We start from the raw sequence: 26310 nt of genomic DNA on the forward strand, positions 1-26310 counted from the left end.
CGTGCTCCAGTAGATCCCAGAAGGGGTGGATGTTGGGGTGGGTCAGCCTGTAAAGCTCGTTCTGGGCCTGGGTATTTTCAGGGCTGGTCAGCCTGTCAGTTCTCCCCTGTCCCCCCACCAGGGTGAGCCCTTCTGCATTGCTTTGGTGAGCTCACCCCCTACAGCGACAGGCAAGGGGCGGGGCCAGTTCTCCTGCTTTCACTACTCAGTGTCACATCTCCCACACCCACACCCCCAAGGCCAGCTCTACTGAGTTGTCCAGGTGAGATGTAGGGGCCACTCTCCAGAGTGCTGCTGCAGATGAGGGGCAGGGCCAGCTCTCCTACCCGCCTCAGGTGTTGGTGGGTGGGTGGGGGATGACATCTCCCTCCTGCCCATACCACCACATGACAGGTGAACAAAGGCAACAGCCCTTCCATGCTTACAATATCAGGGCTGGCTCACCCACACCTCTGCTCACAGGATTGGCTCCGCTGTGCCACCCAGGCGAGGTACAGGGCCTATTTTAATAAAAAAGACTATTGTTCCCACAAAAAAGATAAAAACGAAGGGGGCAGTTTAATACTTTGTTCACTTAGCAGAATAATAGTACTAGGTCTCAGGGCTTGTGACCTAGCCAGCCAAGGATTTTTTTTGGCCTAATTTAAAGTACCAGGCATGGATTCCATCTTGTGGAAAGGGCTTTAAAAATTCAAGCGGAAATTGGTTGGTTGTTTCCATAATATTTATACCACTATTACACCAGTAGGCATACCTTGTCAGGTTGCAGCTGATGGAAGGCAGGGGTAGCTCTCCCGTTCCTCTGACCTCGGGGCCTGCACTCTCACCTGCTCCAGACATTGATGGCGTGTAGGGGGAAGGCATCTCTTCCCCACTCATGATGCCATATGGCAGATGAGGGGCGGGGCCAGCTCGCTCATGTCCACATTCCCTGCCTGCTCACCTGTGAGCTTGTCAACAGAGTTAGTTTTGCTGTGGTGTCCTGATGAGGGGCAGGTCCCATTATCCTGAGTGTTACAGCTGGTAAAGGGGCCGCCAGCTGGAGGCAGTAGGGGCAAGGAGGCAGGGCATCTGTCCCTCATCCCCACCACCACACCTTGGCCGAGGGAGGCGGTACCAGCTGTTACCCTTCTCATGCATTCAGAGCTGGCTCACCCTCACCCCTGTCTTCAGGGTCCACTCTGCTATGGTGCCCCAAAGAGGCAGAGGGCCCATTCTTCCAAGTGCTGCAGCTGATGAGGGGTTGGGTCAGGTCTCCCACCTACTGCAGATGGTGAGGGGTGAGAGGAGACACCTTTCCCTCACCTCATGGCCAGCGTGACCTGCTCTCCCCTTTTCATACCTGCAGGGCCAGCTCACCCTTGCCCCTGCAAACAAGGTCAGCTCTATTGTGCTCTTCAGGTGTGGTGTAGGACCCTCTCTCCTGAGTGCTTCGGCTGGTGAGGGGCTGGACCAGCTCTCCCTAGTATTGTAGGGGTGAGGGGGCGGGGCCAACTCTGTACAGCTCTTCCTGTCTCTGCCTTTGGTGGTATCAGGAGCCCAGGACACCAAAACAGACTGAGGTTGCAACAGGGCCATGAACCCAGACATTGCTGCAGCCCAGGCCCAGACAAGACCATGACTCTAGATGGCGTGTGTTAGCCTTCTCCAAAGGACATGAACTATTCTGGCTTCCTCCCCCCACCTCTCTCTTTCACATAGTGCACCATACATTTGCTCACTGTAATAGTGCCCGACACTGCCTGTTTACCTCATTGTCCCCTCAGTTCATCATGGTGCTGGGCGGGACACTGTATCCAAGAATTACAATGGTGCCAGACTGCCCAGTGGGCAGGCTTGTGAGTGAACTTCTTCCCCCCACAAGTCTAGTGACCTGGGGCAGAATTGTGTTGGTTGTCCCAGGGTCTGCCGGAGCCAGGCCTAGAAGCGGCAGGCGAGCTCCTGGGTCACCTCTTTGCTTTCTAATGAGAGGAAGAAGACATGGAGTTCCGCTTTAGGGAGGATCTGGGAGGCAGTGAGGGAGGGGAAACTGTGATCAGAATATACTGTATGGAAACATTTATTTTAATAAAAAAGAATATTCTTTCCACAAAAAAGATAAGAACTAAGGGGGCAGTTTAATACTTTGTTCACTTAGCAGAATAATAGTACTAGGTCTCAGGGCTTGTAACCTAGCCAGCCAAGGATTTTTTTGGCCTAATTTAAAGTACCAGGCATGGGTTCCATCTTGTGGAATGGGCTTTAAAAATTCAAGCGGAAATTGGTTGGTTGTTTCCATAATATTTATACCACTATTACACCAGTAGGCATACCTTGTCATGTTGTTTTATGTTGCTTACAAGGTTGACTACTGGGTAAGACTCCATCCCCGCCCCCTCCTCCATCCTCCCCCCCCATCTCATTCATAGAACTTCCCAGCACTATGAAAGCTAGGCAGTAGGGATGAAGCTTCCAGGTAGGTATGAGCTTGATTTCTTCAAGTCTATGCTCAAGTATGTGGTATCTTCAACACTAGGATTTTACCATCAAGTTTTAGAGGATAACAAAGAGCAATGGCAGTAGCCTGTAAGTTAGTGGGGTCTATGGGACCTTATTGACCAATGAAGCAGGTAACCCATGCCTGGCACTGAGCTTTTTTTTTTTTTTGTAGCCTGTGGTGTCTGGGAGAAACATTGCTTCACTGTTACATGGTAACTCCATTTAAGCCCCCTATATAAATGTATGCATATATTTTAGAAAGCTCCTACAGTAGTAGATTTCTATGTGGTGTTTTCAAAGGTCTTTAGTGTCGCTTTTCCTTCCCCATGTTCCCTCCTCTCCCCTGTTCTCCCATCTGCAGGTGCTGCAGAGAAACAGACCATTGAATTGTTTCACCTTTCTCCATCATCCTCTGTGTCTGCACTCAGGGTCTCATGATTCTTGAACATATCAAACCCATTAATAGGCTCTGCTCAGATAATCTCCTCTGGTACCCACTTTCCTCCTTAATCTGCCAAATTCCTGTTTCAACTACAAGTGTAATTGGAATTAGTTTGATTGTCACTCCCCAAACTTGGCTAGCGATTGTGGAAGCTTTGAAACCTCAAATCCTGGAGAGTCTTCATCAGCAGGCATCCAGGAATCTGCATTTCATGGATGTTTCAGCTGAGTTTGGTGATTCCCCGGATGTAGAAATCCATGAATGAGACAGTTTGTTTGCTTTTCAGCAACAGCTGTGACAACAGATAGCCTTGCAATCAAGTAGCTTTACAGTCAAAGTCTTATTTCTCACTTCCTATCTAGTATGGCTTAGAAGAATCAGGAGAGAGGAATCTCTGTTCCATGAGATTTATCAGGGACCCAGGCTTCTCCAGCGGTACTGTGTCCTACTAAATTTCTACAGAACATTGAATAAGAGCGTGGATTGAGCTTGGCAGGCAAGAGCTAGCTCATCATGGCTTATGAGGGCCTATTGCTAAATTTTTAGGAATTCTGTGATTTGGTTTTGAAATGAAAAGTAGATTATAAAAGTTAGATTTTATTAATTTATAAATAATTAATATAAACACAAAACACCATTTCTTATATTATTTCATTTTACTGCTGTCTTTACTTTTGAAGCTGTTTATTTCTAAACTCATTAGAAATATTGCCTATTGCATCTCAACTCCACATTCAGTGACCTTATGTTAGTACCTCAAGATCAGAAGACAAGCAGGCCCATTTACACTACAAGAATTGACAAATGCATCATATGAAGAATCCTTTTGCTTGTGCCTTCTTCCAAGAACTAATTTTAGCTTGGGTGTCTAGACCCAGAAGTGGCACATACATCTTCGACTGGCCGAGATTCAGTCAGATGACATCACCTGGAGGCACAAATTTAGCAGTATCATAAGACCAGAGCATTTGCAAATGCCCTGTCAGAAAAGAGAGTCATTCAATGCTCAGTCATTGAAATGATTTCTTTCAAGGATGACACTGTGAATAAATCCTCTCTCTCTCTCTCTGTGTGTGTGTGTGTGTGTGTGTGTGTGTGTGTGTGTGTGTGTTGCCATTTGTGAAATTCCCAGGACTCTGGTACAATACTACAGTCAGGTACATTATGAAGACAGGGCCATAGCTTAATAGTTCCTTTGGTATTTCTATTTAATCATGTACATTGCTGAAAAATTTCCCTTTTTTTAAGACCTGTAATTTTATATTGATCTTACATTTGTGAGTCAGGGTATAGTATGTCAATGAGAACACCTGCCTTGGAGGATAAACATATTTAAATATCAACCTTTTACTTTGATTGGTTTTGAAAGTTGGACTGATTAGATACAGATATTTTAAATCATAATTTCTAAAGAAGATGCGATCACAATCAGTTATATAATTAATTCTCAAATATCTCATTCCTCAGGATGATCAGAGTTCTCAAATTCTAGCAACACATGTGTGCAAGTTGACCTGGGTCTCTGATGGCCACATGCATATAATATTTAAATTTTTTTTTTTTTTTTTACCAATAATGACATCAAATGGAATATGCTGTGGGATGTTCTGTATGCTGTGAATATGTATTGCTCTGGTTGGTTGATAAATAAAATGCTGATTGGCCAGTAGCCAGGCAGGAAGTATAGGCAGTATAAGCAGAGAAGAGAATTCTGGGAAGAGGAAGGCTGAGTCAGGAGATGCCAGCCTGCCATCCATGGAGCAGCATGTAATGACACACAGTTAAAGCCATGGAACATGTGGCAACATATAGAATAACAGAAATGGGCTGAATTTATATATAAGAGCTAGTCAGTGGTAGGCCTGAGCTATTGACCGAGCAGTTTTGATTAATATAAGCTTCTGAGTGATTGTTTTATAAAAGGCTGTGGGACTGTGGGTGAGAGATTTGTCCTAACTGTGGGACAGGCAGGACACAGAAAAACTTCTGGCTATAGGAATATTTATTTATTTATTTATTTATTTATTTATTTATTAAGGGGCAGAGGAATTTATTAAGGGGAAAACTCACTATACAGAATAGAATAGTCACAGGTTCTAGAACACTGTTCCAATTGCCTGAGTCAGTTCTGTATCCAAAACTACAAGGGGGTGTGAGAGCACGTATGTGCATCTCAAGTCTTTTTTTTATTAAGAAATTTTTATTTGTTCCACATACCAACCACAGATCCCTCCCTCATCCCTCCTCCTGCTTCTCCCAAACCTTATCCCCCAGTCCATCCCCCATCCCCTCCTCTGAAAAAGTATGGCCTCGAATGGGGAGTCAATAGAGCTCAACACATTCAGTTGACACAGGTCCAAGACCCTCCCCCTGCATCAAGGCTGTGCAATGTGTCCCACCATAGGCAATGGGCTCCAAAAAGCCAGTTCATGCACCAGGGATAGATCCTGATCCTACTGCTGGGGGGCCCCTGAAACAGAACAAGCTACACAATTGTCTTGCCCATGCAGAGGACTCAGTCCAGTCCCATGCAGGCTCCAAAGTTCTGAGTTCACACTGGCTTGGTTTGGTTGTAACTGTAAGTTTCCCCATCATGATCTGATGCCTCTTGCTCATAGAATCCCTTTTCTCTCTCTTCAACTGGACTTCTGGACCTCAGCCTGGTGCTTGGCTATGTCTGTCTGCATCTGTTTCCATCAATTACTGGATGAAGGCTCTATGATGACAGTGTGGGTAGTCACCAATCTGATCACCAGAGTAGGCCAGCTCAGGCACTGCCTCCACCACTGCTAGTAGTCTAAGCTGTGGTCATCCTTGTGGATTCCTGAGAACTTCCCTTGCACTAGGTTTCTCCCTGTCCCCATGATGCTTCCTATCAAGATATCTTCCTCGTTGCTCTCCCACTAGACCATCCCATTCCCCCATGCTCCCATCCCCCACCCCCTACCCTCTATTGCCTGCCCTTGTGCCCAGTTTACTCAGGAGATCTCATCCATTTTCCCTTCCCAGGGTGATCCATGTGTCCCTCTTAGGGTTCTCCTTGTTAGCTAGGTTCTCTGGAGCTGTGGGTTGTAGTCTGGTTATCTTTTGCTTTATTTATATTATCCACTTACGAGTGAGTACATACCATGTTTGTCTTTCTGAGTCTGGGTTACCTCACTCAGGATAATATTTTCTAGTTTCATCCATTTGCCTGCAAATTTCATGATGTCATTGTTTTTTAATACTGAGTAGTACTCCATTGTGCATATATACCACATTTTCTTTATCCATTCTTCAGTTGAGGGGCATCTAGGTTGTTTCTAGGTTCTGGCTATTATGAATAATGATGCTATGAACATAGTTGAGCATGCGTCCTTGTGGTATGATTGAGCATTCCTTGGGTATATGCCCAAGAGTGGTATCACTGGGTCTTGAGGTAGATCGATTTCCAATTTTCTGAGAAACTGCCATACTGATTTCCAAAGTGGCTGTACAAGTTTACACTCCCACCAACAGTGGAGGAGTGTTCCTCTTGTTCCACATCCTCTCCAACATAAGCTGTCTTCAGTGTTTTTGATCTTAGCCATTCTGACAGGTGTAAGATGGTATCTCAGAGTCATTTTGATTTGCATTTACCTGATGACAAAGGATGTTAAGCAATTCCTTAAATATCTTTGGGCCATTTGAGATTCTTCTGTTGAAAATTCTGTTTAGCTCTGTAGCTCGTTTTTAAAAATTGGATTGTTTGGTATTTTGATGTCTAGTTTCTTGAATTCTTTATAATATTTAAATATTTAACACAGATTGGGGTACTTCCACAGTACTAGTGTTCTCTGTGTTGTATTTATATATTATTTCTATCTGAAGCTTTTGGGTGGTTTTATGCTCTAGTTTGGCTAGTATTATAGAATGGAATTGTGTGCTCAGAAATCGTCCCCAGGTTCTTATGGAAGCAGTGAAAATGCACTGGATACTATTAAATGGAAACACAGATCTGTAGAATCTGTCTTGCATGTAAGGCTTAAGTGAGACCGTCTTTCCCTAATTCCAAGTCTAGATCAAGACATCATTGTGTGGCATAGGGGATGAAACATGATGAGGCTCCTTCCCAGTCAGAATGGCTGTCACCAAGAAGACAAAACCAATCAATGTTGGTAAGGATGCAGGGGAGAAAAAAGACCTGCTGTGTAGCATTGGTGGGGATGTAAATTAGCCACTGTTGTCTGAATATTGCTCCAAAAAACTTAACTTCGAACTACCATTGATCTGGCTATACCATTCCCAGGATATATCAAAGGAATCTAAGTCAGGATATCACAGAGGTGCTTGCACATCCACGTTTGGTGCAGCACTGTTCAGAATAGCCAAGCTGTAGAAGCAGCTTAATTCCATGAACAGAGGAATGGATAAGGAAAGAGTAGCATGTATGTATAAAGTAAACAGCAATTAAGCAAAACAGAGCAATTTTATCTTCAGGAATGGATGGATTGGATATCATTATGTTAAGTGAAATAAGCTTGACTCAGGAAGATAAATAGCCCATGTTTTCACTCAAAAATAGATACCAATAATGAAGATGTGGAGGAAGAGGGGTGGGTGTGAGTGGTAGGGGCGTTTGTGAATATGATCAAAGTACCTCTTGAGTTTGGATGAAAATGTTATAATGAAATCCACCCTTTAAAGATTTAATATGCATTAAATAAACATACACAAAAATTTTAATGACTGAACCTTGAATTAGCTAAGTTCCCAATACATTGAGAGATGAGGGTGAGTCACAGCTGTGTGAGCTACTGTTTAATGCAATAGTCATCTTGCCTATTAATAAACACAGAACACCAATTTGTTTCTTGGACATTGACAAAATGCTTTAATAGCCTTTCTTCTTGCAAAGTAGCTGGGAGAGAAGCTGTTTCACTCAGTCACTATTGTTTCAAAGAACAGGTCTTATCAAATACAGCACTTGAAAATATAAGCAAATGAGGATATTTCCTCCATGGAGTACTTATTAATTATGGCAGAATTAGTTTTCACATTTATTATGTCAGTAACAAGGAAACTTCTCTTTAAAAATTGGGAGCTTTTATTTTAATCCCTGGTGGCAGCCATGGTGTGGAGATTTGCAGATCCCCTGATGTAACTGGCCAAGGGCACCTGCTGCTCACTCAGGTCCACAGCAGCTGTGTGTCCAATTGATGTTTCCCACCAGCTTCTTGCAGCCAGTGAGTGAGTGTGGCAAGGATACTGAGATAAAACCACTCCAGGGAGAAGGGCTTCTCCAAGGTGACTTTGCCTTGTGGACTCATTTTTAGCTTTGCCCAGTCTTCCTAAGATTTCATGCAGTCTAGGTAGCCTGAAGCCAGCCAGCATCCCTTCTGCTCATCATTTGGGACCAGACTGCTCAGTGCTCTGATCATTTTCTTAGGCTCTCAGGGTTCCTCCTTCATTTCTTTTCATATAGGTGCTCCTCCAAATAACATCCTTTAATGTCTGGTCTTTGATTAATTCATTCTTTTTAAAAAAATTTATTGATTCTTTGTGAATTTAACGTCATGCACCCCAATCCCACTCATCTCCCCATCCCTTCATATCTGCTCTCTGTCCTTGCAACCTCCCCCACAAAAAAGAAAGAAAAAAGAAAAAAAAAGTCTCACCATGGAAGCTGCGGTGTGTCAGAGTGTGTCACAAAGTCTACCCTTTTGCTCAAACAGCTTTACTTGCAAATGTTCATTGCAATGAGTCATTGGTCTGCTTCAAGGCCTCAATACTGGATCCTTACCGGGACCCCTCTCAGATATTCTGTTGTTGCTCTGTGTCATGGAGGTCCTGCAGCTTTGGTTCCGCAGGACTGGCCCCTTTACGTGCTCCAGCAGTTCATGGATGTGGTAGATGTTGTTGTGGGCCAACTCAAAGCTCAGGATCTGGACCTGGGTGGTAGCTGAGTTGGTCAGCCCGCCACTCTCCTGCACTCCTGCCACCAGGGGGTGCTCTTCTGCTTTGTCCTGGTGAGGAGTGGCATCAGCTTTCCTGCCTATGGCAGCTGTCAAGGGGCAGTGCCAGCTCTCCTTTCATGCTTTTGGGACTGGCTCCTCCACACCACCCCAGCAAGCAGAGGAACTGACTCTTGCACCCATGATACCAGGGACCTCTCTACTGTGCTGCCCAGATGAGCTGCAGTACCCGCTGAGTGCCACAGCTGGTCAGGGGTGGGGCTAGGTCTCCTTCTTTAATGCCCTTGGGGCCAGCTCTCCCACACTGCCCAGGCAAGGGGCAGGGTCATCTCTCTAGCACCCATGCCACCACACCACTGACCAGGGGCAGGGCCAGCTCTCCCAAGCTCATGCCCTTGGGCAGGCTCACCCATGTTGCTGCCACCAGGTCTAGCTTTACTGGTGAGGGGCTCAGGTGAGGGGCAGGGCCAGCTCTGTGCGGCCCTCAGACATCAACATGGTCCCAGGCGGAACCCAGATCAGGGACATCCACATGGCCTTTGGTGCTAACATGAGCTTTGGACTTCAAAGCAGACTCCTGCTGCTGCAGGGCCATGGACCCAGACATGACCCTTGGTGGCAACATGGACTGAGACACCACCGTGGCCTCAGGTGGCAGCATAGGCTACTCACATTAGGCTGTTCCTCACCACCCTCTCATCTCCAGGTCCGCCTCTCTTGATAGTGCACAAACTATTCCAGTTCTCTTTTCTCCCATCTCTCCACCATATACTTGCTCATCATGGTGGCACCTGTCCTGCCTACACCTCGTGGTGGTGGGGGCCTCTCTGTTGTCTGATGCCCCACCGGTGCCCCCCAACCCATTCTTTTTCATGTAAGTTAAATTTATTTTAAACGGATATAAGCCACTTGATTACACATATTTCACTTTATTTTTAAAATTAAATTCATTTTTCAGGTGATTAACAACATAATGATGGTAGGCATTTATGCATCAGCATGAGATGCTTCGATACTCCTATACACTGTATAATGTTTAAACCAGGTTAAACACATCTGATTTCTCAACATTTTACCCAGTCTGTGTGGTGAAAACATTGAAAATAATTTCCCACCTTTTGAAATATATTATCATTACCTGTCATCAGTCTACTGTGCAGTAATACATCAGAACTTTTATTCCTATCTAGCTATAATTTATGATGGTTTTCATGTAGAATACTTTTAACCTGAGAATTTAAGAAGGACTTGCAAAAAAGTAATTTTAATAATTTTATTTAAAAAATACATAATTTATGATGCCCTTAAGAAAGATTAATGAAAAATGTCTAATTTTCCTTGTGGTTTTGCCCTATTATTTAGCTTTAATTTTCCATGTTTAAGGAAGCTGTTTTACCCTAAACCTGTTAAGTTTAATGAGTTTCCTTCAAGTACTGTCCTGTTTAAGCTTTATTGATTGAAAATACATTTTCCCAGAGGCCATGCTTTTCAAGAAGTCACTTATCTGGTGTACATCGAAGAATAGAATTTTTCATGATATCATAGCTGAGAATCAGTAGGTAAAATTTTATCAGGCATGGTCAATCTATCTGTTAGCAAATCTCTCATCTCTCTCTCTCTCTCTCTCTCTCTCTCTCTCTCTCTCATACACACACACATTTCCTTTTTATTAATTAAATTTTACATGTGTATGCGATGTATACTGACCACTGACACCCCCCACTTCTCTACCACCCCCACCTAACCCGCTGTCTCACAGTCATGTCTATTTATTTTGTTCTGTGACCCACTGAGATCAACCAGAGCATTCTATGTTACAATGAGTTTGGAGCTATTCATTGGAGCTCGGTGGATTCAGCCACGGGTACACAGCTAAAGTCATTGGTTCTTTCTATGCCAGGTTCTATCAATAGTCAATAGTTTCACAGTAAAGGGCAGGGCCCCATAAGTCAATTCTCCTTCCTTGACTGATGATTGATAGGGTCAGTTTTGTGAGGACCCAGAGCAGGTTTGATTGTTGCAATCTGGTGAAGGTAGTACCTTCAGTGGGTTTTCTTGATTTGGGATGATATACAAACCTGAGTAGTTTGAGGAAAATCTTATTCTACTTCCCAAGTGTTTCCATTACAAGTGTGTACTGCCATACTCAGTTTATCAGGCTCTGGGCATCAAACCCAGGGCTTAGTGCATGCCAGACAAGCACTCTACCAACTAAACTACATCTATTGCCCTTTCACTGACTTATTTCAAGCACAGACCCATGTGATCATGGAAGTGGGTGTTGCTGTAGTAACTTCCTGCACAAAAGTTGGTTAACAGTGAATGAGTTCTTGGCTGGGTGTGTCCCTTTCTCAGGTGGTCTGCTAGGCATGCTTCTAATGAAGCTTGAAATTAACATGGTTCTGTTGATTCTGCTGGAGTCTTAGCAACACAGTTCTGTGGTTATTTAATAAGGGAGCCATTCATTTCTGGCAACATGTCTTGCTGAGAATTTTGTCAGGAGAAAAATTAGCGGTATAGTTATCTTAGTATTGTCTTCAGCTTGTAAATTAGTGAATGAACATTAATGTGTCTGTACATGTTTGTGAGTGTGTGTTTGTACCTGTGGTAGCTTTGTCTGTAGATACATCTCAATAGATATTAAGTTGATGACAACCATGATAGTCTATACATTATGCTGGAGTTCATGAGCAGTGTCTACATGCATTGTATAATTTAATCCTACACGTTATTCTGAGGAGTAGATGAAATCATCTCTAGCCCATAAATAAGGGAATTGATGATCAGAGGTTAAACTAGGTAAAAGATCGTACAGTGCATAAGAGAATGTAAGTTGGGAGCTATGGTACCACTCCCACATGCTTATCAATACACATCACCTCTTCTTTTTTTCCTTATTATTATTAAGAGATTTTCTATTCATTTTACATACCAATCACAGATCCTCCTCTCCTCCCTCCTTCAAGCCCCCAACCCTCCCCATTCCTACCTACTCCAAGGCAATGTCTCCCATGGGGAGTCAGCAGAGCCTGGTACATTCAGATGAGGCAGGTCCAAGCCTCTCCCCCCTGCACCAAGGCTGTGCAAGGTGTCTCACCACAGGTATTGGGCTCCAAAAAGCCAGCTCATGCACCAGGGATGAATCCCAATCCGACTGTCTGAGGGTCCCCTAAACAGCTCAAGCTAAACAACTGTCTTGCCTATCCAGAGGGCCTAGTTCAGTACCATGGAGGCTCCATAGCTGTTGGTTCATGCTTTTCCACAAGTTTGGCTAGTTGTCTCTGTACTTTTTCCCCATCATGGTCTTGATGTCCCTTGTTCATAGAATCCCTCCTCTCTCTCATTGATTGGACTCTTGGAGCTCGGTCTGGCACCCGGCTGTGGATCTCTGCATCTGCTTCCATCATTCACTGTATGAGGGCTCTATGATGACAGTTAGGATATTCAGCATCTGATCACTAGAGTAGGCCAGTTCAGGTGCCCTCTCGACTATTTCCAGTAGTGTATGGTGGGGTCATCTTTGTGGATTCCTGGGAACTTCCCTAGCACTCTGTTTCTCCCTATTCCTATGATGTCTTCATTTATCATGGTATCTCTTTCCTTGTTCTCCCACTCTGTCCCTGTTCCAGCTCAAACCTCCCATTCCCCTATGTTCTCCCCCATCCCTTGCCCTCCATTACCCTCCTCACCCCCAGTTTGCTAATGTAGATCTCATCTATTTCTCCTTTGCTGGGTGATCCATGAGTCCTTCCTAGGGTCCTCCCTGCTAGCTAGCCTCCCTAGAGCTGACATCACCTCTTCTTTGATGCATTTTTGCTTATATATTTAGATATAAAAAACACTAAAATAAATCTTCTATGACTCTGGATGGCCAATAATCATCATAAAGTTTGAAATTAGATCATTATTGTGTGTGTGTGTGTCTGTGTGGGGGAGGCACATGTGTCATGATGCACTTGGAGGTCAGAGGATAACCTAGGGTGGCAGTCCTTGCCTTCCACCTTGTTTGGGACAGGGTCTCTCGGTCTCTGCTGAGAGCCTGCATGCCTTGCTGTCCTGTGAGCGTCTAGGGATTCTCCCCATGAGGGCACTGGGATTATGGATGCATGTTTTACTGCATCCAGCTTTCATGCAGGCCCTGGGGATTCAAACTCAGGTCAGACTTGTGGAGCAAGCAGTTGACCCATAGAATCATCTCCCCAGCCTCATTATTTTTGTTTTAAGAGTAAAGAGAAACAATGCTTTCATGTGTTTATATGCTAGGCAATGGTTAGTCATTTTCATATAAATGATCTTGCTTTGCTCTCTGTGCTAACCATGTAAGAACAAACAATTTCCATTTTTACAAACGGTAGGGGGTTTCCTAGAAATAAATCTCCTTTTAGTGTTTTCGGAGAATGTTAAGGAGAAACAATTTGTCGCGGAGGACTAAATTCATGTCAGTTTGTACAGTGCAGGTCATTTTATCTCTGCTGTGTCATTTGATCCCTGTAAAATGACAAGGTAAGCAGTACCAGCCGTAACAGCCCCAGCTTTGGAGACAGGGGAGTGAGGGATGAGAGAGGCAACATCTGCCCACAGCTCCTGGCTGCAGGGGATGAGAGGCAACTCCAGCTAATTTACAGAGAAGTGATTACTAGCATCAGGATACTGAGTATCTGGGGACTCCATTGAGACTCACCAAGGAAGGGCTTCTTCAAAACACCACAGGGCTCAGGTCTCATGTTAGAAAGTGACTAACTGTCATGGCAACACATACAGATGTCACAGCTGAAAGTGTATTTCATGTTCAACTCTTCCTTATGTTGAAGACTTTGATTCTTAAACCCACGTTTACTCAGTTTCAAAATGGAGAGCCATATACCTTCCTTTCTTTCTTGAGAAGGACCCCAAATGTTAAGGTACCCATGCTTGAGTGTCTATCAGTAATGTCAACTTGTGACAAAGTAGCTTTACATTTTATGGGGAATGCAAAGAAAAGAAAGCCTCCAGCGTGCCCCACTGGGGACTTGTACTGTGCTGAGCAAGGTGGTGCTTGGGCCAGCCTAAGCCCCTCTGGAGTGACAGCAGGCCCTGAGTGGCTGCCAAGTTTTGGCACTATGCTGGGATAGAAAGTTAACCAAGAGATAGAGTCAAACAGCACAGAAAATAATGCCAAACCCACATCCCATGCCTTGGAGACAGATTTTGGAAATCTTGAGTGACAGGTTGGGATGAATAAGTTTGTATCAGCTGTGCTTTATTAAAAAAAAAATGTCTGCAATGGTTCAGTGGTTTTCTTCTGACACCACAAAATCTTTCTCATTAATACTAGACTTCATTATTTAAATTTACTGCTATAATTTTCAAATATCAAATATTAAGCTGCTAATGAATTATTAGCTAGTCTCTAAATAATAAGAACAAATATTTATTGACAGGGATTTAAGATAAGTGAAGTTTATAATTTCTTAGCCTAATCTAAATACAATGAAATTAGAAATACTATAAGTCTATGCCACTTTAAAAATATGCTTTTTTTTGTGTGTGTGTTTTATGAAATGTGGTCTCACACAGCTTAGGCTGGCCTTGAACTTTACTATGTAGCCAAGGATGACCTTGAATTTCTGATCTGCCTGCTTTTGCTTCCCATGTGCTTGGATTCTGGGCATGCACCACAGTGATACTTGACTCTACTTTGATCATATTCCTGATAAACTTTACTTCTTTGCTTCTCCCTCCATTTTGCCATATGGTATATAATAAAATTGGAAGTGGCCCTGACGTTTTGCCAAATTTTGCACTTTGAACACTGATGTCCTGGAGATAAAATGACATTCAACATGAAATTAAACCTGAATTTGCCACCTAGCTAAATATGTTATGAGGCAGTAAATACAACAATACTACTCTTTAAAAAAAATCTTGTCTTTTTAAACACTGTATGCACTCACTTATAAGTAGACATTAGCTGTTAAGTAAAGGAAAGTCATGCTACAATGCACAGACCCAGAGTGGCTAAGTAACAAGGAGGGCAATGATCTCCCTGAGAAGGAGAAATAGAATAGATTCTGCATGTGAACTGGGGGCAGATGGGGATGGGGATAGGGGGGATCAGGTGGGGGAAGGAAGGACAGAGGGAGAGAGTACTGGGAGAGACAATTGGAATGGGGGGCATTTAGGTGATGATGTGGAAACCTAGTGCTGTGGAAACTTCCTGGAATCTATGAGGGTAACCCTAGCAAGGACTCCTAGTAATGTAAGTTATGGAGCCTGAACAGGCCATCTTCTGTAACCAGGTAAGGCTGCCAGTGGTGGAACTGGGACACTAACCTAGCCACAAAACCTTTGACTTACAATCTGTCCTGCCTGCAAGATGCGCTGGGGCAATGGTGGCTCAGAGCTCATGGGAGTGGCCAACCAGTGACTAGTCTAACTTGAAATCCACACCTGGAGAGGTAGCTCATGCCTGACGCCCCCTGGGTGTCCAGGAACTAGAATCTGGATGGCCCAGAGACATAGGATTCGTGCCTATCCAAATTGCCATCAGAGAGGTTTCCTTTGGCAGCTGATGGGAGCAGATAGAGAGACCCACACCCAAACATTAGGTAGAGCTCGGGGAACCCTGCAGAAGAGAGGGAGGGAGGATTCTAGGAGCCAGAGGGGTCAAGGATGTCACAAGAAAACACACAGAATCAACTAACCAGAGCTCGCAGGAACTGAGAGAGCAGTGGCAACCACAGAGCCTGCATGGATCTGCACCAGGCCCTCTGCGTACCTGCTGTGGTACTTTAGCTTAGGGTTTTTCTTGGACTCCTAATAACGAGAGTGGGGGTGTCTCCAACTCTTCTGCCTGCACCAGGGACCTATTTCCTTCTACTGAGTTGTGGTTGTTATACCCAGTTGACATCCCTCAGAGGCTTGCTCTTTTCTGAAGGGAAACAGAGAAGCAGTGGATCTGGAGGAGCGGGGAGGTGTGTGGGGGATTGGGAGGAGGGGAAGACGGGAGGCTGTGGTTGGGATGTATTATATAAGAGAAGAACACATACATGAAAATAAAATAATAAAAAATTTCCAAATAAACTTATGATTCAGTTTTTCATATGAATATTTTAAATGCATAAAATGGTCATGCGATTTGATTTCAGCATTGAACTGTGTATCTGCTTATGGCATATGGTTCAGTTGTCCTGAAATAGTGTTTCTGGCTCGTGTGATTACTATCTATTCAATGGGAGAATTGTAAATGCCTACTCCAATAGAAACATCCTTGGGTGGAGGAGGATTGGGTCATGTGATTTATGGACATAATCCTGCCAATGATATAAATGTCCTTTTTTATTTTTTTGATGGAAGCTTGCCGGAGCAAAATTTGTTTCACAGGACATTACATACTGTACTTGAGTTTGCAGCCATAATCTTGTCAGGGTAGATTATCACATGATTGGAGCAGTGAAAAAATGAATGGAGGTTTAAATTTTTATGAAAAAGCACTTATATTGTGGAATAAGACTTTTTAATGGAGTGTAGGCATTAAACAGACCTTGTATTAGGCTCTGAAATTAATGGGTGACTGTATAGCTTTCTAGTTTTCATAGCTTGATAAGATTAATGCTTGCTTATATAGCAAATTCAATGGCTCATTTAATTTCATATGAATGTTTAAAGTCAAATTGCTTTTGGATTAAGTCTAAACTCATTATTCATTTTAATGTCTGAAAGAACTTTCATTTTTCTTTCATTTTATTTAATCAAGTGCATCGTCATTAAGTAAAGGCTAAGGACCCAGATAGCTAAAATAATGTGAAAAGGAAATTTATTAATTTACAGTGAAAAGAGACTTATTTGTTATAAAATTTATTTAATCCTTTACGATGCTTATGTATGGTGTTATTGGAGAGGAGAGAGATAATTATAGACTTTGGTCATGCTTTCAAATACCATATTGAGAAGCTGCTCATTTGGTTACCTGATATTCAAAGCTCAGTCCTTGAGCAAAGATTACTGTTGACTCTTATTTATGCAGGTTTCATTCATTGTCTCAAGTCTGCAAACACTTTAGGCATTGATCAAGCACTATGAAGGACTCACCATTGGAAAACATGACATTCCTGTTCTGAAAGGATCAGGGAGTCAGACAGAAGGCTGCAATGCTCTCACCTGAACAATGAATGAGAGGGCTTATTCACTGACCTTCACGATCACTTCTGACATCTTGTTTCCATAGGTGTATTGTCCTTTGCCTTATGATCAGAAAAGGAAAATATGTATTTGAATCATTAAATTTATAATTTATATCATATTGATATATTATTCATAACTATAGAACCATGTACTAATCCTAGCACCCTTTTTTGTATACAAAACACGTTGTCTTCTGTCCTAACTTTTCATTTTGCACAAGTAACCATCACTATCTCTTGTTGGAATATCAGTCGTGGTAAGCATTTATTGAACCTAGCTATGTTTCCAGACTTGTCCAAGTGCTGTGAGGGCAAGGATGGACAGCACTATCCTGGTCATTGCTTTGATTAAGATTTTCTTCACATTGTCTATAATGGTGTTCAGTATGTGGCAGATGAGCAATAAATATCAGTCAAGTGAGTTAATGACATAATGAATGAAAGAGTGAGGACTGACTCACTGAATGCTCTGACTTCACTTACTCATGAATTGCTAAACGTACTAGGTATTTTATTCTTACTTATGGATGATGAAACAAATTAGAGAGGTTAAATGATTTTCTCCATATACATCCATGAAAGTTGTTTCCTATGCCCAAAATACTGGAGACAATCGGTATTTCAGATTCTGTTTCTTTCTCATAGTTTGGAACATACGTATATGCATAGTGAAATGTTTTGGGATTGGAACCAAGTCTAAGCAAACTTCACTGATTTCATGTGTACCTTCACGTTCAGCAGCCTTCTGCCATTGTGACAAGATACCTCAAACAATCAACTTATAAAGAGGAAACTTTAATTTTGAGTCATAGTTTTAGAGGTTGCAGTTCATGCTCATATGGCTCTGTTAGTTTGGTGAGGTATCATGTCATAGGCTGGAGTGAGTTGGGGAGTTCAGGGAGCAAGCAGAGGATGGGTTTGTGGTCTTGCAATTCCCTAAAGACTTCTCACTAAGCCTCATCTTTTAAAGGTTCTACCATCTCCCAATAGGGACAAATCTTAAACTCTTGGGCCTTTGGATGATGTTCAAAGTCCATATTGTAGTGTACCACATACGTTATGATTACATTTGAAATCACTTTTTTCTTGAAATGAAGTTTCATGGTATGGAATTTTTCTACTTGTGGCCTCATGTTGGCACTCAGGAAGTTTTAAATTTTGTAGTTTGGATTTTCAAGTGATGGACATCACATAATTTCAGCCTATGCAGATAATGCAGTATGGCTGAGGTTGAGACTTATTCACTGTTTTTTTTTTTTTTGTTTTTTTGTTTTTTTTTTTACATTGACATAAATAGAGATGATAATCTTAATATCACAGCGGTCTTCAACTGTGTATTTCACTTAGAATTCTTTATAAGATTACCAGTGTTTATATCCAACCTGTATTAGTTACTTTGCTGCCATAACAAAATACCTGGCAGAAGCAGTGTCAGTAAGGAGGGATGATTTGGGCTCAGGGTTGGAGGGTTTTGTGGTGGAATAGCCACAGTGGCGGGAGTGTGAGGTAGCTAGAGTCAGGAAGCAGTGAGATGAACTCTCATGCTTACCTTCTTTTCCTCATCGTATTCAGCCCAAGGAATGTTGCCAACCAGTTTTAGGGTAGGTCCTCCATCTCAGTTACTGTAGTCCAGAGCTCCCTCATAGACATGCCCAGTTTTCTTGGTGATTTTATGTCCTGTCAAGTTGATGGTATTAGCCATGATACCACTCCAGCCCAATTCAACCAGAATCACTGTAACATTTGACCTGGGCTTATGCACTAAAAATAATTCTCTATGATTCTAGCATCAGCTGGGGGTCAGGTTCACAATGACTGTATCATGGTAGGAATACAGAGAATTCCTTTTGCAAATCCTCTAGCCTTAAACTCTACTGTTTGAGGAGTGTAATTTATCTCTCTATAGAATAAGCTTGAGTGGAAAGCTAGAGTCACTGAAGGCCAATCTGGCCCTCTGGTCCCACAAGCCATGTCTTGTGGAATATGGGTTTCTGGGAGCAAGCATGATATATATATATATATATATATATATATATATATATATATATATATATATATATAAATATATATATATGTGTGTGTGTGTGTGTGTGTGTGTGTGAAAATGGCACTGTGAAACCCATTATTTTGTACACTGAAAAAATATAACAAAATAAAAATGATTTAATGGGAGTTTCCACAAAGCACTATGTAATATTCTCTCTTTCCCTTTTCTCCCTCCTATCTTTTATCTTTCCCTCTGTTAAAGAAAAACTATTCTGCTCTTCTGACACTAAGTAGTAAGGGAGACTTCCTTCAAGACTATTGCATTAGGGAAGAAGAAATGAGCTCAACTTTAAACACGAGGACAAGTGAGGCGTTATAGCTGTTGAGCACAACACGGAAGTAGACGTTCGGAAATTTAATAGGTACAGATTTCAAGGAGGAGCAGATTCTTGCCAGATGGACCTGGCAGTGTTTTTGCATAACAGGCTAAGGACTTAGACATCAAGGGTAGAGGATGAGGGAAGTCATCCAGTATCAAGGGTGGAAAGGCACAGTGAGATTCAGGCCAGTTGAGAAGGGGTCTCAAAGGAGCATAAGTAAAATTACATTAGAAAGAGTGCTATGGCTTGAGTGTAAAATGTCTCTCTAGGTTCATGTGTTTGAGGACTTGACTTCTAGCTAGTGGCACTGTTGTGGGAGGTTGTGGGACCTTTGGGGTGTAGGGCTAGCCATTCTTACCTAATCAATGAGTCCTGGGTCTCAATGAGAGATCCTGTCTCAAAAATCAAAGTGAATGGGTCTTGAGTAATAACACCCAGGGTTGATCTCTGACATGTATAACTCCACATGTACACACACACACACAATTTTGTTCAATTTCTTTTCTTTTCTTTCTTTTTTTTTGGTTTTTTAAGACAGGGTTTCTCTGTGTAGCTTTGCACCTTTCCTGGAACTGACTTTGTAGACCAGGCTGGCCTTGAACTCACAGAGATCCGCCTGCCTCTGCCTCCCGAGTGCTGGGATTAAAGGCATGCACCACCACCGCCCAGCTGTTCAATTTCTTTTGAATAGCCAAATCCATCAATAACAATTCTGAGAATTCCAGAATCTACTGTAGTAAATATTATTCACCTGCATTAACCATATTGTTCTAGTTCCTAACTACACTAAAGCCACTGATGCAGGCCCTTTGTTCTTGAAGACCTCCAAATTTCAACATGCCTACTTATATAAACACCCACACAGCTTGGGAACACAGAGATTCCCAAGTGAGTGTAATCCATGGGGAAGGGAACCTCAGGCTTTTTTTTTTCCCTAGGCATTTTCAGGTGGGTAACAATTCTCAAAAGTATGATCCCAGACCATCAGCCTCAGTATCACCTTGACACTTGCTATAAACACATATGTTCTGACCTCATCCAGGACTGCTAAAGCAGAAAGACTAGGGCAGAGTCCAGCATCTGTATTTGAGTAAACCCGCCCCTCCCCCACCAATGCACTAACACTTGCAGATCACAGATGAAAGAAAACAGACTTGGGTGTGGGTCCTAGAAAGATAAGGGCATGTGCTGTGCCCGTAATCTTCGGAGACCCAGATGGTTAAGTAAGCCAACATCCCAGCCATCAGAGTGTGTGCACAAACAGAGAAGCTGAATGGGAAGGAGACCGGAGCTCACCCATCCTGAGGACTGAGGGCCATTTGTCCAGGGGTGGCAGAGCAAGTGCATTCACGCCTGTGGCTAGGCTGGGTTCGGAAAGGGGTGCTGAGTTAGAAGTGGGGTGGAACTTTCAGGGAGAATTATTTTTAAATGTGGGGAAGGTCATGGGTATGATGTAAAAGTCAGCAATGAAATTAGTTATATATTAGTGGCAAAACCTATATGGTCCTAATATAAATTTTTCAATAGCAAAAAAGAGAAAGGAATTATGTGCCATTTCTAATGAGCAGCCTAAAGCCTCTCTGTTTCCACACGAAAAGTGGCACAACAGGATTTTATTTTTCAAACCACAGGTAGATTGGCTTAGAGAAACATATTAGATAATGAATTATTCAGGGTGATTTCCTAGGCTGGGGGAGAGGCGCACCTGTCTGAGATGCTTATAGACTTGATTAGATAACATTTGTCAGCTGCATCAGCCGCAGGTAACTCCTGACGAGAATTGTGTTTCCCTGTAGGTAGTGGAACCAAGTGATGTTCCGAATTTCATGGGGCTGTTAGAGAGGTTTGCGGAGTGTCCCACTTAGGAGGCTGTGCGGTGGCTGTCAAGATAATCAGACTATTTGCAATCACTAGCTTCTGCTCTCCGACCCCCCCTCCATTCCTGAATGCTAATGTAAAATAGTTAAGAAGAAACGGCACATTTGCATGCTATAAATAGATCGCTTGCAGTCAAAGTGTAATAGATGGGTTGTTTCCTTGATAAATTCCCGTGAATTCTTGCCCTGCCTCCACTCTTGTCTGTCTTTGGGTAGAGCTCTTGAGTTCAGGATACATTGTAAGCCAGACTTTTCTTGCCCAAACCTTAATTTTCTGTGCCAAATTGCTCACACACACAGGTGACTTTCCATTTTGCCTAAAATGCCTTTTATTTTAGAAAACTTTGCTCCTTCTGTAATGCATCTTTGAGAAGTGTTTTAATAATACATCTCCCACAAATGGACAGTGTTATTTGTCACATTGAGGCAGAAACATCTGTGATTTTGTTTTTAGTGTATTTAGTGAGGAGGTAGGCTTAAGTCACAGCATATGGTAAAGACTTTAAAAGATAGAGCAATTGGGTTCAGACTCAGTTCTGGATGGCCTCGGCCGTGCACCTAGCCTTCCTCAGGTGGAATCAGTGCCCACTTCAAAAATATTGTGACTTTAAATAGATATGATGTGCAGTGTTTCTGCTCAGTGTTAAGAAGTTCCTCATAAAAGTATTCTTAAATTAAAAATATTTTAGTTATGGTTAGTGTGCAGTGTGTGTGTGTATGTGTGTGTGTGTGTGTGTGTGTGTGAGAGAGAGAGAGAGAGAGAGAGAGAGAGAGAGAGAGAGAGAGAGAGAGCAGGTGCCTGTGTACCTCTGTGTACAGGTGGCAACCAGACAACAATTTCTGGAGTCAGTTCTCTCTTTCTGTCATGGGTTCTGGGATGGAACTAAGGTCATCACATTTTCCAGACAAATGCTTTTGTCTGCTGAGCCATCTCACCAGCCCAGTTCAGCTTTTTTTTTTTTTTTGATGAAATTTAGGAAAGTAGGGTTTAAAATCCATGTCATTTCCCTTTAGTACACTTCTGTCACCCACACTGAAAGGAGTTTTTTTTTTTTTTTTTAAATAAGGACTCCAGATTTACTTTGAGGAGGGAGAAAGAAAGAGATAGAGAAAACAAAGAACGTTGCTCTTTGATCCCTCGTTCTCTTTCCCTGCCCTTCATTTTTCTTAGTCTCTTTACCTTCATACTGTTATTTTTATGTCAATTATCAATGTGTCTATCCGTGAGAGTAGATGATGAAGAGTTAGCAAGGCCATCTCTAAATGTTGAGAAATTAAAAAACATCGCTTGCTGCATTTTCACTGTGAAACTTCAGCCTTGAAAAAAGAGGGGAAGAGATGTTTGCATTTATGGTAAAGACCAAATAAAAGATGTGCCAGAATCAGAGATGCTGACCTCACTTTAGCTAAGGATATCATTCTGCAGACAAGTCTGTATAAAGGGACAGAGAAAGTAGATTCAGCTCCAGGCAGAAGTTGTTCTGTGGTGGAGCAGACTCCCTCTCCCAGCTCCTGTGCTGAGCTCCTTGCTCATCCTCTTGAGTTGCCCATCTTCCTCCTGATGTGAACCCAGCTGCAGAGTGGCCAACTCTGCCTTCCACTTCGAAAGTGAGTGAAGAGGAGAATTAAGTAGCAATTCCAAGATGTAATAGCATTAAGAAATATTGCCTCAGACTAAAAGATTGCCCCCAGATTTTTCTCAAGTGCGGAGGAAATGAAAGCAGAAAATTGTTCTGTGCCATTTCTGGAGCTCACTGCTATTAGAGACAGATGATAAACCTCGCCAAATTGGCACTCCATGCAACCGGCCGGAGCAGAGAGACATTACTTGCCCTTTTTAAAACAGAGTTAACATGGCAACAAGCTGATTGCAGCTAAATCATACCCTCCCATTGAGCTCCCTTTGGGAGGCTGCTGGCCGAAAAGCATAAATATAAATATGCATGTGACATGTCTAGTGTTTCCCTACTTAGATCCCTCCAAAAAGGAGCATGAAGAACATAAGCAGCTTAAGCATCCTCCTTCCTGCTTCACTCGGATGTGAACTCAGATTGCCTGATTCTTAGGCAGATTTTGATTTCAGACTCCCCTAGTAAGGCACAGTGTGTTCTCAGCATCAAACTGAAGTTTAAATCTGAACTCCACTGTTATGTATTAGCAAAGTAATTTAAGCAGGTACCTCCCTCACCTGGCCTTTGAGGCATAAGATTTATTGCATTTTCAATGATACTATCCTTCCATTTTGGCAAACTACACTTTCTTCTTTGCTTGTTTAATTTTGTTTTTGATAGTTGGATCACCTTAGTAAATGAGGGATTGAGAGAAGGTGAGAAGGGGGAGAGCCTGGAGAGGGAAAACAGAGAGCATGTATCATAGCTAGGGTTTCTATTGCATGACCAAAAGCAACTTGGGGAGGAAAGGATTTATTTCATCTTATACTTCCAGGCAATAGTCTTTTGCTGAGAGAAGTCAAGACAGGAACACAAGCAGGGCAAGAACTGAGGTGGAGGCCAGGGAGGAATGCTGCTTACTGGCCTGTTCTCTCTGGCTTTCTGGGTTTGTTTTCTAGGACCATCTGTCCAGGAGTGGTACCACCCACATGGGCTACGTCCTCCCACATCAACCATTCATCAAGAAAGTGCCCCACAGACTCACATATAAGCAATCTGGATTAGAGGCATTTTCTCAATTGAGAGGCTCTTCTTCCCAGACAACACTAGTGGGTCAAGTTGACAAAAACATGAACCAGCACAGCATACATGGAACAAAAAAGGAACAAAAGAGAGGGGGAGGGAGAGGGAGAGAGAGAGAGAGAAGTAAGCCCCATGAGGGGGTCAGGAGCAGTTTCAAAATTCCCAGGAATGGAAAATAGTGGTGGGGAATTTGAGAGGCAATTATGAATTATGCACTTGATCCCTCTTAGTATTTTTTTTTTTTAAAGAAAAGCACACAGAAAATAGGTTCCTTTAACATTCCCAAGTTTAATTGGACAGCTGATCCCCACAGAGAGTGGACCACAAGAGCCATCATTCATGTTCAGATTATACATATAGGCACTTCTTTTAGCTACCTAGCTTTAAGATGAGGCCTTGCTATTTCTATTTTATATATGATAGTTCTGAGAGTTAAATATATAGATTATTGGTTGATTGTATCAGGTCTTTCATTCAGATTTATCAAAATGCCAGTCTTTTTCTCCTCAGCTGGATTCCAAAAGAACATACGGGATGAAAAACCAATGACCATTAAATATCGGGAATTGCTTTGTGAGGAGGCTTTCGTGCTTGGTCAAGTTGTGGGTGGAGGAGGTTTTGGCGTTGACCTCGAACTAATCACTGCCATGCACTCATTTACCAGCGCACACATTCATTTTATTATTTAAAACTGTAAATTATATGTAGTGAGTAGCCATTCTAGCTTTGATCTGGAAGTTCCAACCCCCATGAGGCTTCGGTAACTGTCACACCTACAAGGCCAAGAGAGGACCCTGAAGACCCGAGATCCAGATGCGCCGCCTCTCTCTGTTCCTGGACCCTGGATGGTGGAGGTAGACCGAGCAGAGTTCTCCAGAGAACACCGCCGGACTGCGACACAACTTCCCCAGACCCTGCAACCTACCTATCCCTTCATTTGTAAGTTATGCCACGAAATAAACCTCCCTTTTAACTATGTGGAGTGGCCTTAATAATTTCACCAATAATTATATATACTTCAAAGACTTGGGAGACAATTATAAACGAAATAGAGATGTGTGTGGAGAACTGGTCGGTCTCTGTTCTCATGGTACTTAACAGTCGTAATGAAAGGACAGGTGTTCATCATCTATGGGCAAATCAAGAGATCAAAGCACTTGACAGGAAGGAATATGGTTTTCTGAGGGCCTGTGCTGGGGGGCAGGGTGGAAAAAGAGTATGTTAGGGTTTTTTTTTTTTTTTTTTTTTTTTTATAGGATGTTCGTGAAGTTATCTGAGAATAAGACGCTGAAAGGGAGATGGGAATGAAGTCTGGGGCTGAATCAGGCAATCTAGGAGAAAAGGTGAGGGAGAACACTTCAAATCACACAAATAGCAACCCTTCCAGCCAGGTGTATTCCTAGAGTGTGCAAAGAACAAAGGAAGTAAGAGTGTGGGCAGTGTAAGTGAGGGGAAAAGATATAGACGATGCAATTAGGAGGATGGGCCAGGCTGTAGTGTAAACCTGAGTAAAGATTGCGGATGTTGTTATTAATATGATGGGAGTAGTTGGGCAATTTTGAGCAAAGGAGTTGCCTGATCTAGCACATATATACCCAAATATATGTGTATAAGTATTTCTACACACACACACACACACACACACACACACACACACACACACACACACACATATGCGCGCAGGCCCATGCGTACATACACACCAGGTTATCTTTTGGGGAACAGGTTGAAGGAGACTAGAGACAAGGGAACATCTAGAAAGTGTTACCCTAGAAACATCTAGGAAGCGTTGCCATAGGTCCAATGAAACATGCTGGCAGTTTTGTCTTTGGCCAGGGTGGTTTTGAGGCAGGGAAAATTTGGGGTGTATGAGAAGAGGGAAAGGGAGAGAGGAACCCCTCATCCAGGAATCCTGATGTTGTTAGCAGTAGGCCAGAATCCCAGCCTAATTAGCCACGGCTTCAGCTTTTTCTCCCTTCATAGCCATGGACTCTCACCAGAAACTCCATTTATGGGAAAGCCACGTACCTAAACCCCAGTGGCTACTGGTTTCCCCGAGCCAGATTACGATCCCATCTAAGGCATCTGTGGGGCTACCTCAGGTATCTCTCTCATCAAAAGAGAGAAAGGAGGAAATAAGGTTTCCTAAGAACCTTTGAGAGGCAACTTCTTTTGAGAGTCACTAAAATGGTGTGCATGGAGAGTGGTAAGACAAGGAACTGTTTACTGTCCTTCAAGGAGCCATACCGCACTTGGGTGCATCTTACTTTCTCCCACTCTCATGGGGAAGAGTATAGCCCTACCTTGGTCTTTCAGAGCTTGTTGCCTCTTAATTTTTGTGCTAAGCCTATATTAAAAT

This window comes from Peromyscus leucopus, chromosome 5 (genome assembly GCF_004664715.2).
Source record: "Peromyscus leucopus breed LL Stock chromosome 5, UCI_PerLeu_2.1, whole genome shotgun sequence".
Taxonomy (NCBI): domain Eukaryota; kingdom Metazoa; phylum Chordata; class Mammalia; order Rodentia; family Cricetidae; genus Peromyscus; species Peromyscus leucopus.